A 15918-nucleotide genomic window follows, 5' to 3' on the forward strand; every position below is an offset into this window, starting at 1 on the left:
ATTTAAATTTATGTAAGATTACGTAGTTTCTGCAAGGTGATACAACTTTTGGGATATCCGAAAAACTTTCGAAAATCTTATTTTAGAGGATTAAAACAACTTTTTTATTTTTTATTTAGGATAAGAGTATGACAATTAGTCGGAATATGTTAAATTTGTAACTTTTAATTACATTTATTATAATTTTTGACGATTGCGCGGGGTCGTAGGCTAAAATATTCCGTCGGAACTTTTGACGGGCGCGCCGCGAAACCGAGATTTTAGTTTTAATATCCTAAACTATCTCTTTTTGACCCCAAATCTCTTTAATTTTAAACTGTTAATCAATAATAATGGAATTAAAACACTTTTTTCATCTTTAACGATATCCTCACGATTTGACAAGGCTATGAAAGTTTTTCAACTTTTCTTTGTGTTAAAATAGATAATAAATGACATAATGTCATTTTAATAATTTTAAATGATAAAATAACATTTTTAGAATTTACGTATAGTGTTTTGAATCAATAATCATTTTTAGAAATCTTCAGATATTTTAAATTTGAAATTAACACATATTTATTATTTATTTTCATATAAAATTAATGTGTAACCTAATTTAATTGTAATTATAATTCAAACAACCTATTTAAAACGTAGAAATATTTACTGTAATCTTAAAATTTCTAATCTAAATATTTGTAATTGCTGGTAAAATAGTAATAGTAATAGTGAGTTATTATCCCCAAGTTACATTAAAAAACTATTTACACAAATACTTTTAATACGTACCTCCTAAGTTAATTAAGTTATTAAAAATGATAAAGCTTGCACAATGTAATAACATTTTTATATTTAAACAAACGGGTCATGTATTCAGGATGTTGATACTGACCACGGCTGTGTAACCTATATTTAAAACTAAAAATAAACAGTAACATATAACATAATATAAATGTATTTTCGATACAACTTGTTGCTTTATAACTGTTAATTTTATAGTTATTCTGACATAGTTTTATGACAGACAATAAAATTTTATTTACCTAATCTAAAACAACAATGTTACTTAAAATTTAAATGAATGAAACTCATTTAATAAAGATAGAAATTATTGTACGTATCATATTTTTCATTTGTTTGTAGTAAGTATTTAAAGTGTATAAAAGTATGACTTTAAATATCCTGTCCACATAATATATAAATAACTTAAAACAGAAACGTTCATTTAAGAATTTATTTATAACCAATTTCTGTTATTTACGAATATTATGACATTGTTAACCTTCAAAAAATTATTTAAAACATCTTACAACGACAATAAACTTTAAATGTGTACTTAATAAAAAAAATAAACAAAACACAGTCGACATTGACAGAACTGGCCGAAATGTGGCGTGTGACCGGAAAAATTAACATTTCGGAATTCAAAAGTTCAAGTGCGCGCCCTCCAATTATTGTGACAAGATTATGTATATAAAATCAAAACTTCTTTTTCCGACTATATATTTTTAATTATTACCAAAAACATCAAACTAAAAATCACTCGTAAAGTACCAAAATTCATATAACGTCGCATAGACAAAATTACTATAAAAATGTCAGGACTCAAGTTAAAATAAATAAAATTCAAATAAAAAATACAATTGTGAATCAATTGTTATTTTAAAAAAAGACAATAATATACAACTTTATAACTACTGTTTCCTTCATTAGGTATTATAGGTTTGTATTCTTAAAGCTACATAAAAACAAAACACATAGATATCCACAAACGCACTTAATTTTACAACGGAAAAATATAATAGAGCCACAAACTTACATAAAACAGCTATTGCAACCCTTCTAATCTGTAAGTATATTTCTCGTAACATTACGACAGGTGTGGCTGTATCGCGAAAGCATTAGCCTTCGTAACCAAGATGGCGGCGGTGTAGTAACATTGACAGCGGCGTGGCGCGCGCGCAAGGACCACTATCGAGGGCGCGCTCTTGAACTTACGTCCTGAAATCGACTGTTCGTAATAAAAACAAATGTTGTTTTTTTGACATTTTGATGTGTTATTTATTGAAAGAAAATAATAAAATGCGTGTAAAAGTATACAATAATTTAAACAAAATAAATACTTACAGATAAAACTGATACAAATATTAAAAATATTAAAATTTATATTGTAAACATTTTTGATTATAAACGTCTTAAAATTTTTAATAAGATCTAATAAAAAATCTTTAAATTTGTTAACGAACTTTCATTTAAATTTGGAATAAATTTTTAAAGCACGGCTATTTTTCGAATACATAAATGGTATTTATTGCAATTGTTATAATAATTACCAATTTATTGCCTGTTTCATATTTATTTATTTTTTAGATTTGTCTTATTTTATTATTTAATTAACGTAATATTATGTTTAATGTCGATACTTGTTAAGCTACTTCCTTATTTTGTAATCTAATTATCTCCCATAATCGTTAGTAACAGAACATTCAAGTATCTAATCATAGACAACTTATTACACTGTATCTAATGCCCTAAGTTCCATTGCGACAGGTGGCTGTATGTATCGTTGGGGCATTAGCTCGCGTCGTAACTCGTCCGAGTAACCAAGATGGCGTCGGTTATGTAGTAACATTGACAGCCGAGCGCCTTGGCGCGCGCGCAAGGACCGATCGAGGGCGCGCTCTTGAACTTACGTTCTAAATTTGAAATACACTATCAATTTAAAAGAAAAGCTTTAATTTATTTTTTTAGGTGAAAGAGAAATGCTTTTATGTTTGTTTAGTGATGCTTGCGCTCAATTTAACTTTGCCTATGCCTATAAGTTACTCCGTTATACACAAGAGATTTATTTAAAAATTAAAATTCGGAACTTAAAATTTAACTTTTTTATTCTTTTAATTATTTTTATTTTGTATTGTGATTATTCTAAATTAAAAATTATATATTATTTTTCATCTATTATATAAAGTGTTATATAAAGATAACCGAATGATTATTATTCATGTAATTTATTAATATGATAAAATAAATGCATATAACAATATTTTAAATTCAAGACAGATATAAAATATGTAATAACTTAATCTATTGACGTAAATTACTTTGATATATTTGCGTTAATAGTTAAAAGCAAAGTTTAAATCAAGTCATTGGCAATACAGTCCAAATCTTAGCATAGATAACAGTCGAAATATCCGCTACCATAAACAATATAAACACCGGTTCCATAGACATTATAGACGATAGATACAAATCTAGGCAAATCGGCTGCGCTCGCACAATGTATTGGAAAGCACCTGCATACTATTGATAATATTAATGTCTATTTGTCGGTCGATATCACGAGTACACCGATAGATCGACGGTATAAACTGCGACTGGAACACTAGGAATTCTATTTTAGGCCTTTGAAGGTCGCCTACTGCTCAGAAGGTCGCCTTCAGACCAGGTAGGGCTGTTTTAAAGTCAACTGAAAACCTCTATTAGTTCAATAAGTACGGGAACAAGTAATTGACCCTAAATTATTGTCTGGACTCTTATTAATAGTACATAATATATTACTAACACGACTATAGGTCTCTATTATTTACCAACGCAACGCAAAAAAATATTCGCCAGAAAACACTTAACTTATTTGCAATATTATTTACAGCATATTGTTGTTAAGTTAAGAATTTAAAAGATTTTTCATACAATATATTTAGTCATTCACGGGATATTGATATTCCGATCAAGAAAACGCAATTGCGTTAAATATAAGTATTTAACGCAATTGCGTTGTCTTTTAGAAATGCGCGTTAAATAATTTAATTGCCCTAAAACTAAAAATGATAAAGTTGTCATTAAATTAGTAAAATCATGTGTATTTTAATAAAATTATTAATGGACACATAACTATGTGTATAAAACTGTTACAAAGATAAATTATTTTACTAATAACTTATCGTAAGATGATATCAATAAATTATATACTTTCTAATTTATAAGAATGCGTAGGAATCTTGGAATGTTCCAACGTAATTTGGAGGATTATTTATCTCTTCTAAAAGAAAATTACCCACGCAATTCTGAAGATTTCTTGTAGAGGTTCTCAGAGATCGGGAAATTGTATTTCCAGAACCTACATCAGTGTAGCTTCGAAAGATTCTCGGTAATACGAATCACATAATAATCAAGCTCTTTTCTTTTATTGCAATGTAAGAAGTAAAATTCTTAAATAAGAATGATTTAGGTTTCATATTGGATTTTTGGTTGAAACATAAATGTTGGGCGTTAAAATATACTTATTCATTTCATTTGTAAAGATAGATGGTTGTAATATTTAAATTTAAAATTCGAAAGGTAATTTCTTATAAATCTTTTAGATTTAATACCGTTCCAACGTTTTATCATTGGAATTTCTGGACTAAAATAAAAGCGCGTAGGCGGTGCTATTTAAAAAGATTAAGTAAAGTAGCTACCTATATAATGTTCCATTTCATTAATAAAACTAGGGTATATCTTGTAGACGTATTTCAAGAACCACCGTTTATTAGTCATAAAAATCCCATGTAGTCAGTTTTTAGATAATTTCGACGTAAAAACATGTTTTAAGTATTAAAAGATGTTATTAACTATATAATGCAAGGATAGCTCTTTTTTAACTGCTTCCACATAACCGATTGAGTTGATACGAATACTAATGTACCTGTATAACTTCAATAAGAATGAAATAAGATGAAATTGATGTGATGATCTGTTGTGAACGGATGCTGACAGTAACGCCTTAAGTAAAAAGGATATCTTCGTGATCGAGCTAATTGGATTTATCTCTAGTAACTTTTATTTTAATACATAAGTTAAATGAAAGGTTGATCTTAATTGAACAAATCTTATTTATGTCTTACTAGCTGAACCGGCGAACTTTGTACCGCCTCAGAATCTATTTATGACATATATTTCATATTTACTCACCTTTTAAACCTTCCCTGGACTTCCACTAATTATTCTAACCTGAAATTAGCCAAATCGGTTCAGCTGTTCTCGAGTTTTAGCTAACTTGAGTAACGAACAGCAATTGATTTTTATATTTATAGATTAACACATTATCATTTTCAAGTTCTTCAATGTTATTAAATAATCCATTTACTTGTAGGGTCAATGTAACACCATTTTAGTAATTCCGTTCCAAATCGTATTAGTGAACTAGTGGTCATAAACCTTCACCTGATGACATATTGGTACAGATTCATTGCTCCAAAGGTGTTTAAAACACACAAAAAGTAGGTTTTAATGATACTGAACTAGTACAAAAGTAAATAAATGTAATAAAGATGGTAAAACTTCTGTAGTGCGCTAATGTTTTGGGTTGAAAACATAGTTTTTAAGAATATATTAAATATTATTATTTTTTACAGTTATATTTCTTTTATTATTATTTACTTATGCGTTAAGACAATAATGAATTAAAAACGATAATGGCGACATAAAATCAATTAATTTGACGTAAAATAATTTAATATTGATTATTTATTACCAAAGAACGAAAGACAATTTCTAGTAGGCAAAAATTGACAAATTTCGTTGATTGTAAAACATTGTATGTATTGCTTTATTATTAAAAACGTACAAGGGTAATTTGTGTGATCTGAAATACCCAGCTCCACACACCCCATTAGCGTAAAGTGATTAAATTTAAAATTGGATTGTTATGGAAAAGATAAATTTGGTATGCTATGGAGTGTGGTAAAAGGATACTGACGTTAAAAAATAACACCATAAAGAAAACATCTTTAATGAAAATTTTCTGTTTTTATTTTTATTAAATCATCTTTCTTATTAATTATGATTTGAGCATCAGTATGTTTAGCGACATACACAGATCTACTATGATACTATGAGTATCACATGACATATAATTATTAAATTTTAAACAATACGTTAAAATAAGAAAATAAAAGAAAGAAAAAAACAACACACTTCAATGAATTAATGTTATATCTTCACTTAAGCACGTTAAAATGAAAAGCAGCCAACCATAACCTATCTTTTTAAAATAGATATACTAACTTAATACTAACTAGAGTACAAGCAAGTCTAGTATTATCCGCTATTATCTAGTATTTACTAGTATCTCGAAAAGGCCTGTGGGCGGTTATTTCACCTGCCACAAACCAGTCGGTAGCCGCTTCCATACAGAATGCGTTAGATTATTGTCGACCATCTAATTTCTAAGCAATTGCAACTTGATTGGGATATCTTGTTTTGTGATATCTTTTAGATTCTGAATTGACAGTTAAATGTGTAATTTTACTTAAAATATATAGTGATATGTGATATATTGAATCTGTTTCTTTTGGGAGGACAGTAAAAAAGATAAGTGATATCTTTTAGGAATGTAATATCTTTTATAGCTACATAAAATAAATTTGTGTCAGAAAGTTGTCATCTCATTATTATAATTTATAACTAGTGTTCGCATAAATATTATTAAAATTCATTTTTAAATATTTTTATTAATGACAAATGACAATATAACTCCTAAACATAAAAATAAATAAATTTAGTTGCAGAAGAAATAAATTATTTTTACAAAAGAAACGAAAATAAAAAATGTAAACAAATTATAATTGAAGCTTAGAAAGATTTACATTTTTTAACGAAATGAAAGTAATAGTAATAAAATTAAGGTGTATAATTCGACTGAAATCAAAATTAAACGCTGTTAAGGGCTGCGTGAGTGAAGACTTGACTCATAAAGACTCATAACTCAATTTATAACGAAAACATCTGCCGCCCAACATCCCATTAACCGCTCTCCATACTGTGTGTTTACGATTGCGATTTTGTATGTGATTACTTACTTTATTTTGCTGTAAGGCTTGTAACCTTTTTGAAATATTTAGCTTACACATTTACACATATTTTATTTAATATATTTATATTCATTTTAAAATGCATCAAATTGTATGTTTTTTAAGTAAATATAAGCAATTGAATTTATTTTAGTACAAAAGATACAAATACAACATAAATTCCTAAATAAAGATGGATACATGAATACCTTTACGGGCTCTCCTTCAATACTGATTCCTCGTTACTTTCCATAAGGTTCCTGCTTATTTTATTCTTATTATAAGATTTTCTGGAGTTAATCCTAGCAGGATCCTGGCAGGATTAATTACGAAACAAAAATCTTACGAAAATATAGTTGAATACCCGTATGAAATTAGATTTAATTGTTTAAATACTAATTAATACCTTATGTTGGCTGCTAACTTACCACATTATAACATTTATAAGAAGAGATCTTACTATAATATAGTAATAACGGTGTGAGAACGTTTATACTATGTGAGTAGAAGATAGTTATTCGCAGTTTAATTAGATAGGTTCAAATCGGATGTATCAAACTTGCAACATTCTACACGGTATTTAGTTACCAAAATCCCGGGAGTCAGCAAACTAAGGAACTCAATCAAAGAACTTGTGGAGTATGGTAACCCAGTTTGTAATTGTTAGGGATATGTGACAGTTTCAATAGTTTTGGATTGCAGATTTTAACGTAAAGATATCTCCAGTCAAATATGTTGAGTGTTTTTTTAAATTTCGTTTACTAAATATATCTATTGACGTATAATACAATGGTTATCGTTAATAAATTTTATTAAATGTGAAAATTAATATTATTAAACTTTATTATAACAAATCTTTAAAGATTGTAAGTCATTATAAAAAAATATTTTAATTTAACAAAAGCTCTATCTTTTATGGAGAAATGGCTGTTAACACAAAATAAAATTATGGCCTTATTTCAATAAAGTATAAATAAAACTCAAAAAAAAATCCTTGTAAATAAAATTTAAATAATGATACCTAAAATATTGTAATATATATTTATTTTTATTCTGCGTTATTTTAATTTATGTATAAAATATACATATAAAATATTATTTAATAATTTCATTTGTACAACCAGAGTAATAAATCGTTAATTCAATTGATATTACCACTAATAAAAACAATAAAATAAAAACCGATAAAACATCTTTCTTTTTATTTAAAAACAGTCGTTCCATCTTTTCTTCCGCGATTAAAAGTCGCAATTGAAGAGTTTCGATATAAACAGATCCTGCCCGACAACAATAAGCACATTGACCACGGCCTCGACTCAGACGAAAGTAATGGAGCAAAAAGTACAAAAAGTACTTGCCCACTTTCGCCGTCGGGCCGAAATTGAATGACCTCATTTTTGTGAACTGTTTTTTTATGTTTTTGTTCCTTCTGTCCCGTTTTGTTGTCTGTGGCTCGCAAATTGCATTTCTGGATTGGAGATAGGTAATTATTTTGTATGTTCGATGCATTTCTGTGTTTGTGTAAGACTGTATTTCTAATGTTCTACTTACTTAAGTATGTAAAACATGGGTTTTATGTTGAAGTTACAATTGACAAATTGGAAATTTTAATTACATATATTTGAAGGTGGTAAAACTCTTAGTGGTTCGACTCCGGAAGCATTATCGCCATAAGTGTCTGTATTATAATAACACTATCCTGCTGTGTAGCATTGAAGATAGTAAGGGTTATATAAGGGGTAATCCTATTTGGATTATTTACAGATATTCATACGGCAATGATTTATCAGTTGGACTGCAAGCTCGTTTGCTATTTATATGAAGGTTTAATACTGGTGCAATTAGTATGGTTATTTAATCACACCTATTTCTAGCGTGGAGATGTTAATCTTATATATAAAATTCTCGTGTCACAATGTTAGTTACCGTACTCCTCCGAAACGGCTTTACCGATTTTCACCAAATTTTATATGCATATTCAGTAGGTCTGAGAATCGACTGCTATCTATTTTTCATACCCCCAAGTGATAAGGGTTGTTCACCCTTAACATTTTTTTTATTTATATGGCAACACAACGTTTGCCAGGTCAGCTAGTATATGAAGGTTCAATACTGGTGGAACTAGTATGGCTATTATATTACAATCACACCTATTTCTAGCGTGGATTAATTTATTGTTTTCCATAATAGACGAATAACAGATCCTAAACAAAATTAAATTTCTACATGAGATCAGCCACAGATTCGCCGCTACCCCTGAGAACTAAGCTGGAATACCTCGGAAAAGTGTCTCCCTCACACCCTTCAGACCAGACAGCAGCGCTTAACACTGCTGTTAACAGAAATAGGTGTAGCGGTGGTACCGGAAGCATACCACAGAGGGATCTACCTCCAAAACTTACTACTTCAATGTTATAATAAGTAGATTATTCATTTTCTTCATCATTATAATTGTCATTGTCTATCTGTATAAATACAAATCCTCAAAATAATAATACTAAAATTGTCTACTTGTTTAAGTGTAAAATTGTTCACATTTTAACGCAATGATTGGTCAACGTTAATCAATTTTGTTATTGTTTATGATTGTTAGCGAAATAATAAGTAATTGGTTATGCTTCCGTGTTAACTGTATTGTTTACAAAGTTGTTTGTTGTTTTCGATGGATGATCGGAGGATGAATAACTTAATGCGTATTTTAGTGGTGATAGCTCAGTGGTAATATGGGTAATGGTCCGGGTTCGCATCCTGCGTCTTTTTTAGGCAAGTGCAGAGGGGAATGTTTTTCTACGTATTTATGTCTTATTCTTAGATACGCCGATTTGGATGAATTTGTCTATATTCGTCTAAAATTGTAGGAGTAACATAGGCTATGTTATGAATCAATTGTCTTTTTTTTAAACTTTTATAATAATTCTCTTGTTTAATTCGGTATTATGTTTTTATAATCACCGCGAAAGAAAACAAGAAAACTTAAAAGTATAATTCAAAATTGCTGGGGCACTTATTTTGTTTATAAGATAAATGTAGAAAAAATAATGCATTCAACCTTCTGATAAGTGGCTACTGCCGCTCATGGACATCTGTAATCAACCTCAGATAACATCAGAGACATCAGACAGTGAGGTGAGCCACACATGTTCCGATCCGGTAGTAGTTTAAGAAAAAATATTGTACCTGACAATTTGTAAGTGCCGCCGTTGGCCTATACACAATAAATATATTTCATTTCATGAGTTGATACCCCTGAGGACTAAGCTGTTACTATTCTAACCAAACTGTTACTATTCTAGATATACTTGTATGTAGGTATAGTAGGTATATTACGAAATATAGAGCAATTGTCCTAATACTGGCTTATTGACATGTTTACAAGCACTTTGAAGCACAACAGATGTGTAGCATTACGCTTCATGTATCCACATATGTTAAGCTATACACATCTTATTTGCTGTCTGATTTACCTAAACCTACTATATCGGACATGGAAACACAAAACATGGATATAGAATGGATCTCGAATTTTATTTATATGTATAGATTTGTTTCAAATAGATGAAACAAATCTATACATATAAATAAAATTCGAGTGTCTGTTTTTAATATTGAAATAACCGCTTTTTACTACATGCATGTGAATGTACATATGCATGTAGTAAATAACATTTTTTACACATAAATTATATTATACACATAAATAACATTTTTTACAATTGTTGTCTGTCTGTCTGTCTGTTTGTTCTGGTTAATCTCTGAAATGGCTGGACCGATTTTGACGGGACTTTTATTGGCAGGTAGCTGATGTAATAAGGACTAACTTAGGCTACTTAGTCTTGACGATTTTTTTATGATATTGTTAGATTTCTTTTTAACGCGGGTGAAACCGCGGTGCACAGGTAGTTACAAAATATATTTCGGATGGCATCGTTGAAATAAGTCATAAGACTAACTTAGAACGTTTTGATAGGTATGTTATTTTATTACCTATCACAGGCATCTGCTTTTTATTTTAACTACATATCTAATTATTAAGTTTTCTAAAAATAAATATAGTCCGCATAAAACTGCTAGTCCGCTCTGAATATAGAAATGAATCGCGTCGCCATAGCAAACTGTATGACTACACCTGCTCGCAACAACTTCAAAGCGGACTGGCAGTTTGGCGCGGAGTATAACAAATCTGCACCCTCTGTAACCGACCTATGTTATATGCTACGTTACCTAAGCAGCCGTAATAAATCAACCAAAAATAATACAAATTATATTTACAATAACTAAGCAAAGCAACCAAGATCAACGGCCAACAAAACGAAATTAAAAAAAGTATCTCACGAACGCAACCAATAATTTCAAGTAGCGAAGACTAAAATCAAAATGGCGCCGTGGGCAAAGATCAGGTTATCTAGCACCCTGGCAGCAAAATAAATTCCGCCAAGTAAAAACTGATGCACCTCATCCGTCCACTGTAAAACGAGAAACACGATGACAAAAACCAGCCACGCCATTCTACCACGCCATTCTCGCAGAATGGCGTATTCTCAAACATGGCAACTCATTTGTTGCAACGTTTCATTTAGTGTAACGCTAACGCTAAAACTCGTTTTAGCTATTTCCTCCGATAAATTAGGAAAACTAATGTTTTTAAGTTATTTATCTGTGACGCTCAATAAATAAATGTGTTACATCTACCACAGATAACATGGCAACTCATTTGTTGCAAGGTTTCATTTAATGTAACGTTAAAACTCGTTTTTGCTATTTCCTCCGATAAATTAGGAAACTATTGTTTTTTAAACGCGCTTTGTAAATTATTTATCTGTGACGCTCAATAAAAATGTTTTACATTACCACAGATAAAATAATAAAGAACTAAAGACCAATGACAGGTCGTTAACATTTTATTTTAATTAAAAAAGGATATAAATGTTGTAGGCAGAAATACAAGAATCTACGCAGCTGCTATTTTAAAAAATGTTCATAAAGATTATTATCGATTGGCAGATTAAATATATTTCTATTTCTAATGATAAATATTTACCGAATTAATTTTTTTGATGTGCACTCAAATTAAACTCATTTACTGATAAAGCAATAAATCATTAACTAGATGGATACGTTCAATAAATTATGCATTTTTAATTAAAAACAAAAAGTAACAAATAATTTACTGTTGTCTGCTTTTATTTTAGTATTTTATTTTTATACAAATGAGCAGATGTTACTCCTTCAACTTGTATTGACATAAGGCAATGACCTTCCTTTTATTTTAAATAATATTTCCACTTGAAAATTTAAAATAAATCGGACATTTAAAAAAATATTGTTCATAAATCATTGATAAAAGAATTCTGAAAATAAACACAAAAACATACGTGATAAAATCCGTCTACTTTTATTTAAATACAAAATAATTATTCATTTATTTTTTATCCTTAAATAAAATTTGAGCAATAATTATTCATTAATGATTTCAGCAAGCGTAACTGATACCAAAAATCGAACACAAAGTCAGAATCCCTCCACAACGTCAATTCGATTCGAATGATTCACCAATGTTATGTAAAGAGGAAACAAAAACAAAACCCGCGCATATAAGGGTAACGTCCAGCATTCATTAAGTTTCTTTTTCAATTCTAAGCCACGCTACCGAACTGCCCTCCGACAAGAATCCAGTTATGGACCTGTTTCGTACGTCAGATACGAAAGTTATGCTTTATATCTACGCACTTACGTATAACGTGGCCATACGTTCCGATTGAGTGGGATATTCTCGATTGTCCTGCTGTCCCGTAGGCAATATATCAATCAATATGGAAATAGCATATATTGGATTTAAATGTAGCACTCAATATTGTAAATTTATTCATTTCTTTGACAAGTAAAACAATTTATTCGAGTTATTTATTCGTATTTTTAAGGTATTAAGGCCAGATTAATTATTTGACAGATTATTTTTCATTTAGAACTTGAAGATTTTTAAATCTTTAGATGTAAAAAATCTATAAGCACCTAGTTTATTTAGAGATTTTATTCCACTTCGTAGTTTTTAACTTATATTTCTTTAGCTCATATTGGTGTATTTTTAGAGTGGGAAGAGGTTGTGCGCTGCATCAATGCACATTATTTATTTATAATATTTGTTTGTCTACTGCTAGTTTTCTTTGCTAAAATTTATTACTACGTTTTTTCCCATAAGTATACAAAAAAAGTGTAACTTGTTTCGTCCGCACATAAGAACAGACACATTTTACATTTCGCAAGTGTCCCGCTTCACCGGCAAGAATGGTCACGTAGTATGTACATTTAGTTTGTATGCGGGCAAAAAACGAAATAAATGTACGGTGAACGACCGCGGTCTCGGTTGGGGCAGGGCAGGTCTCAGAACGTTGACGCGGCTTGACAGCTTTTGGCGCGTTCGTTTTTTGAATTTTTTTACCGATTCGATTGGCTTGCAAGTCATTTGATCTGATCGATGTTACGTTTTTATGTAGGGATGTCCGTTTTGATGGCTTGCGTGTTTTTTGCGGATTTTGGTTGAGAAAGTTTTTGTAGCGCAATTTTATAATACCTAATGTAATGTCTTGTGTAAAAGTAAAAAATAATAAAAAATGTAATTATATAAGCAAGTCATTTGATCTGACATCGATATTGGATTTTTATATGAAGAAGCGATGCCAATTTTCTTGATCATAGAGTCCATAGACAACGCATTTTTTATTTGTATTTATTAAGACATCAATGCATCGATAACTAATGCAAATGTGTCGTAATAAAATAAAAGTAAATGTAATTAAAAAAAACACTTTGACATCATATTTTATTGATTTAATTAAAAAAAAACCTCTAACATATATACATTTTATTGTGTATTTTAAAAATTAATATTACTATTTTAAGTTTATTTATTTTCGCGATGCTTATATCTGTGCTATATAAAATTAAGCTCATAAGTTAACGGTATTTGGAATGAATTACAAGTAACAGTAAATTTCCAAATGAAAGCTCTAATTTAAACATTTATTGCCACTGAGGAAAGTAAACATAGTTTATGTGAGATCGTCAATTAAAGCGTAGGAAAGATGTGTCTTACGATAACTGGCTCTTTGCTATTTGTATTTATGGCATATTTCAAAGTAAACAAAAAATAATCGCTTTGAAATATTTCATACTTATATGACATGACGTAGATTTAAATGGTTTGCTCAATTTATGTATTATTGTTTTCGGTGTGGTGTGGATGCTGGCTGACTAACACATGAGGCGATCAACTTCGTTCGTTGTTGCAACGCATTTGTGACCCGCTTCTGGTAGAACTCCTGTTCTCTATATTTACAAATGTCCATGAGTGGCATATAGCATCAGGTGGACTGCATGCTCGTCTGCTAATTTAACGGAAAAAATTTAATTCACAGATAATTATAATAGATAGAGATAATTTATGCATTTTGACTATTTCTTAGGGATACGTAACTTTCTTATTAACTTTTTTTTCAAAATAAGTGTTAAAATATAAAGTAGATTGACCATAAATTGAGGTTAAAATATAACATTATTGCACAAATGGTTACCTGTTGACTCAATGATGGCATTACGTAATTTTCTCAGCTTTATTGTTGTTACCACTCGTAAAACTCGTAAATAAATATTATGGGGGCAATTAAAACGATTCTATGTCATAAAAAGCTTATTAAATATCCTACATTATTTATGACAATGATAGCAACGCCCAATGTGAAAGTTAAAAAGGGTTCAGATCCTAGTTTTGTAAGTAAATGACAACAGTTTGGCCACAGATACATTACCAAAATTAAATTCAGAAACCCCGTGTAACCTTATCATTAAAAATTGAGAGATTGAATAAATCAAATTTTATTAAAAACACTCTAATCATGCATTTTTATCCAAACCAAAAGTCCATGCAAAATTTCAGCTCAATCGGTTGGGGTTTACTATTTTAAAATTCAGTTATAGTCCGCGCCGAACTGCTAGTCCGCTCTGAAGTTGTTGCGAGCCATACAATGCTACGGCGACGCGATTCATTTCTATATTCAGAGCGGACTAACAGTTTCACGCGGGCTATACAAGATTTAATTCTCACATACGAATTAGTAAACGCTTGTTAAAATAGCAAACCTATAAATAATATTGCTACCCAAGAAGTCCCTACCTCTTTAAAAAAGAAATAACATTAATTTAATACACACAAGCTTTTAAATTAATGTTTTTATATTAATATTTATTGACGCATTAAACGCTACAATACGAATATTTATTGATAACGCCAGCAAGAAGGCCAATGGACCAATAATTTAGTTGAACATTTCCGATAGTTCAATATTACGTTGAATCATAAAAAGCTTATTGACCTGATAACGCCATCTGTATTGTATAAATAATACTTTTATTTTGAATGAGAAATTATTTATACTTTTTTAATAAGTTTGCATGTGTGACTTATACATATAAGTCACACATACAAACTTATTTAAAAAATGCGTATTTAAACTTGGTTATTTCTGGTGACTATTATTATACTTGTGGTACTGGTGGTGGTATTATTTATACTTTTTTTTAATAAGTTTACATGTGTGGCTTATATGTGGTTGAACGTGATTTCTGGTGACTTACGTCAGACTTAAAATTCGAGGTGCGATTGACTTATACACGAGGCGAGTATATTAGTACTCAGGAGTAGTAAGTTTCTGTGATCGGCTTCAGGTAGAACCTGTCCTATATAGAGGTTACAAATGTATATTGTTGGCAGTGGTTACTTACCATTAGATGGACTGTAAGTTCATTCGCTCCTTCACAGAAAGTCGAATATGCTCAACATCAAAATCGAAATCTTTTATTTAGTTAGTAAATTATTTGCAGAATTATTTTAAATATCAGTAAGCTTCTCAAGTTTTCCTAAGAAAAGGCGAAATCAACTTCATGACATACATCTTTTCTTTAACTTTTTATATAAATAGAGAAGGAAAAAAAGGAAGAAGGAAGCTATTAGAAAAAAGAATTATTTTATGAACTTGGTGTCTCAGTAAGGACTATAGTTATGCGTATTTCAAAAGAGCGTGTACTGTTTGAAACCACTAAAAATAAGAAC

General features: G+C 29.9%; 1 protein-coding gene across 4 annotated transcripts in view; it reads left to right on the plus strand.

Annotated features, from left to right (window-relative positions):
- Eip93F (Ecdysone-induced protein 93F) overlaps positions 1-15918 on the plus strand; it is a 287440-nt gene that overhangs the window by 106276 nt on the left and 165246 nt on the right. The window lies entirely within an intron of this gene.

Source organism: Epargyreus clarus, unplaced genomic scaffold, assembly GCF_041222505.1.
Source record: "Epargyreus clarus isolate Ecla_fem2 unplaced genomic scaffold, WU_Ecla_fem_2.2 ptg000002l, whole genome shotgun sequence".
Taxonomy (NCBI): Eukaryota; Metazoa; Arthropoda; class Insecta; order Lepidoptera; family Hesperiidae; genus Epargyreus; species Epargyreus clarus.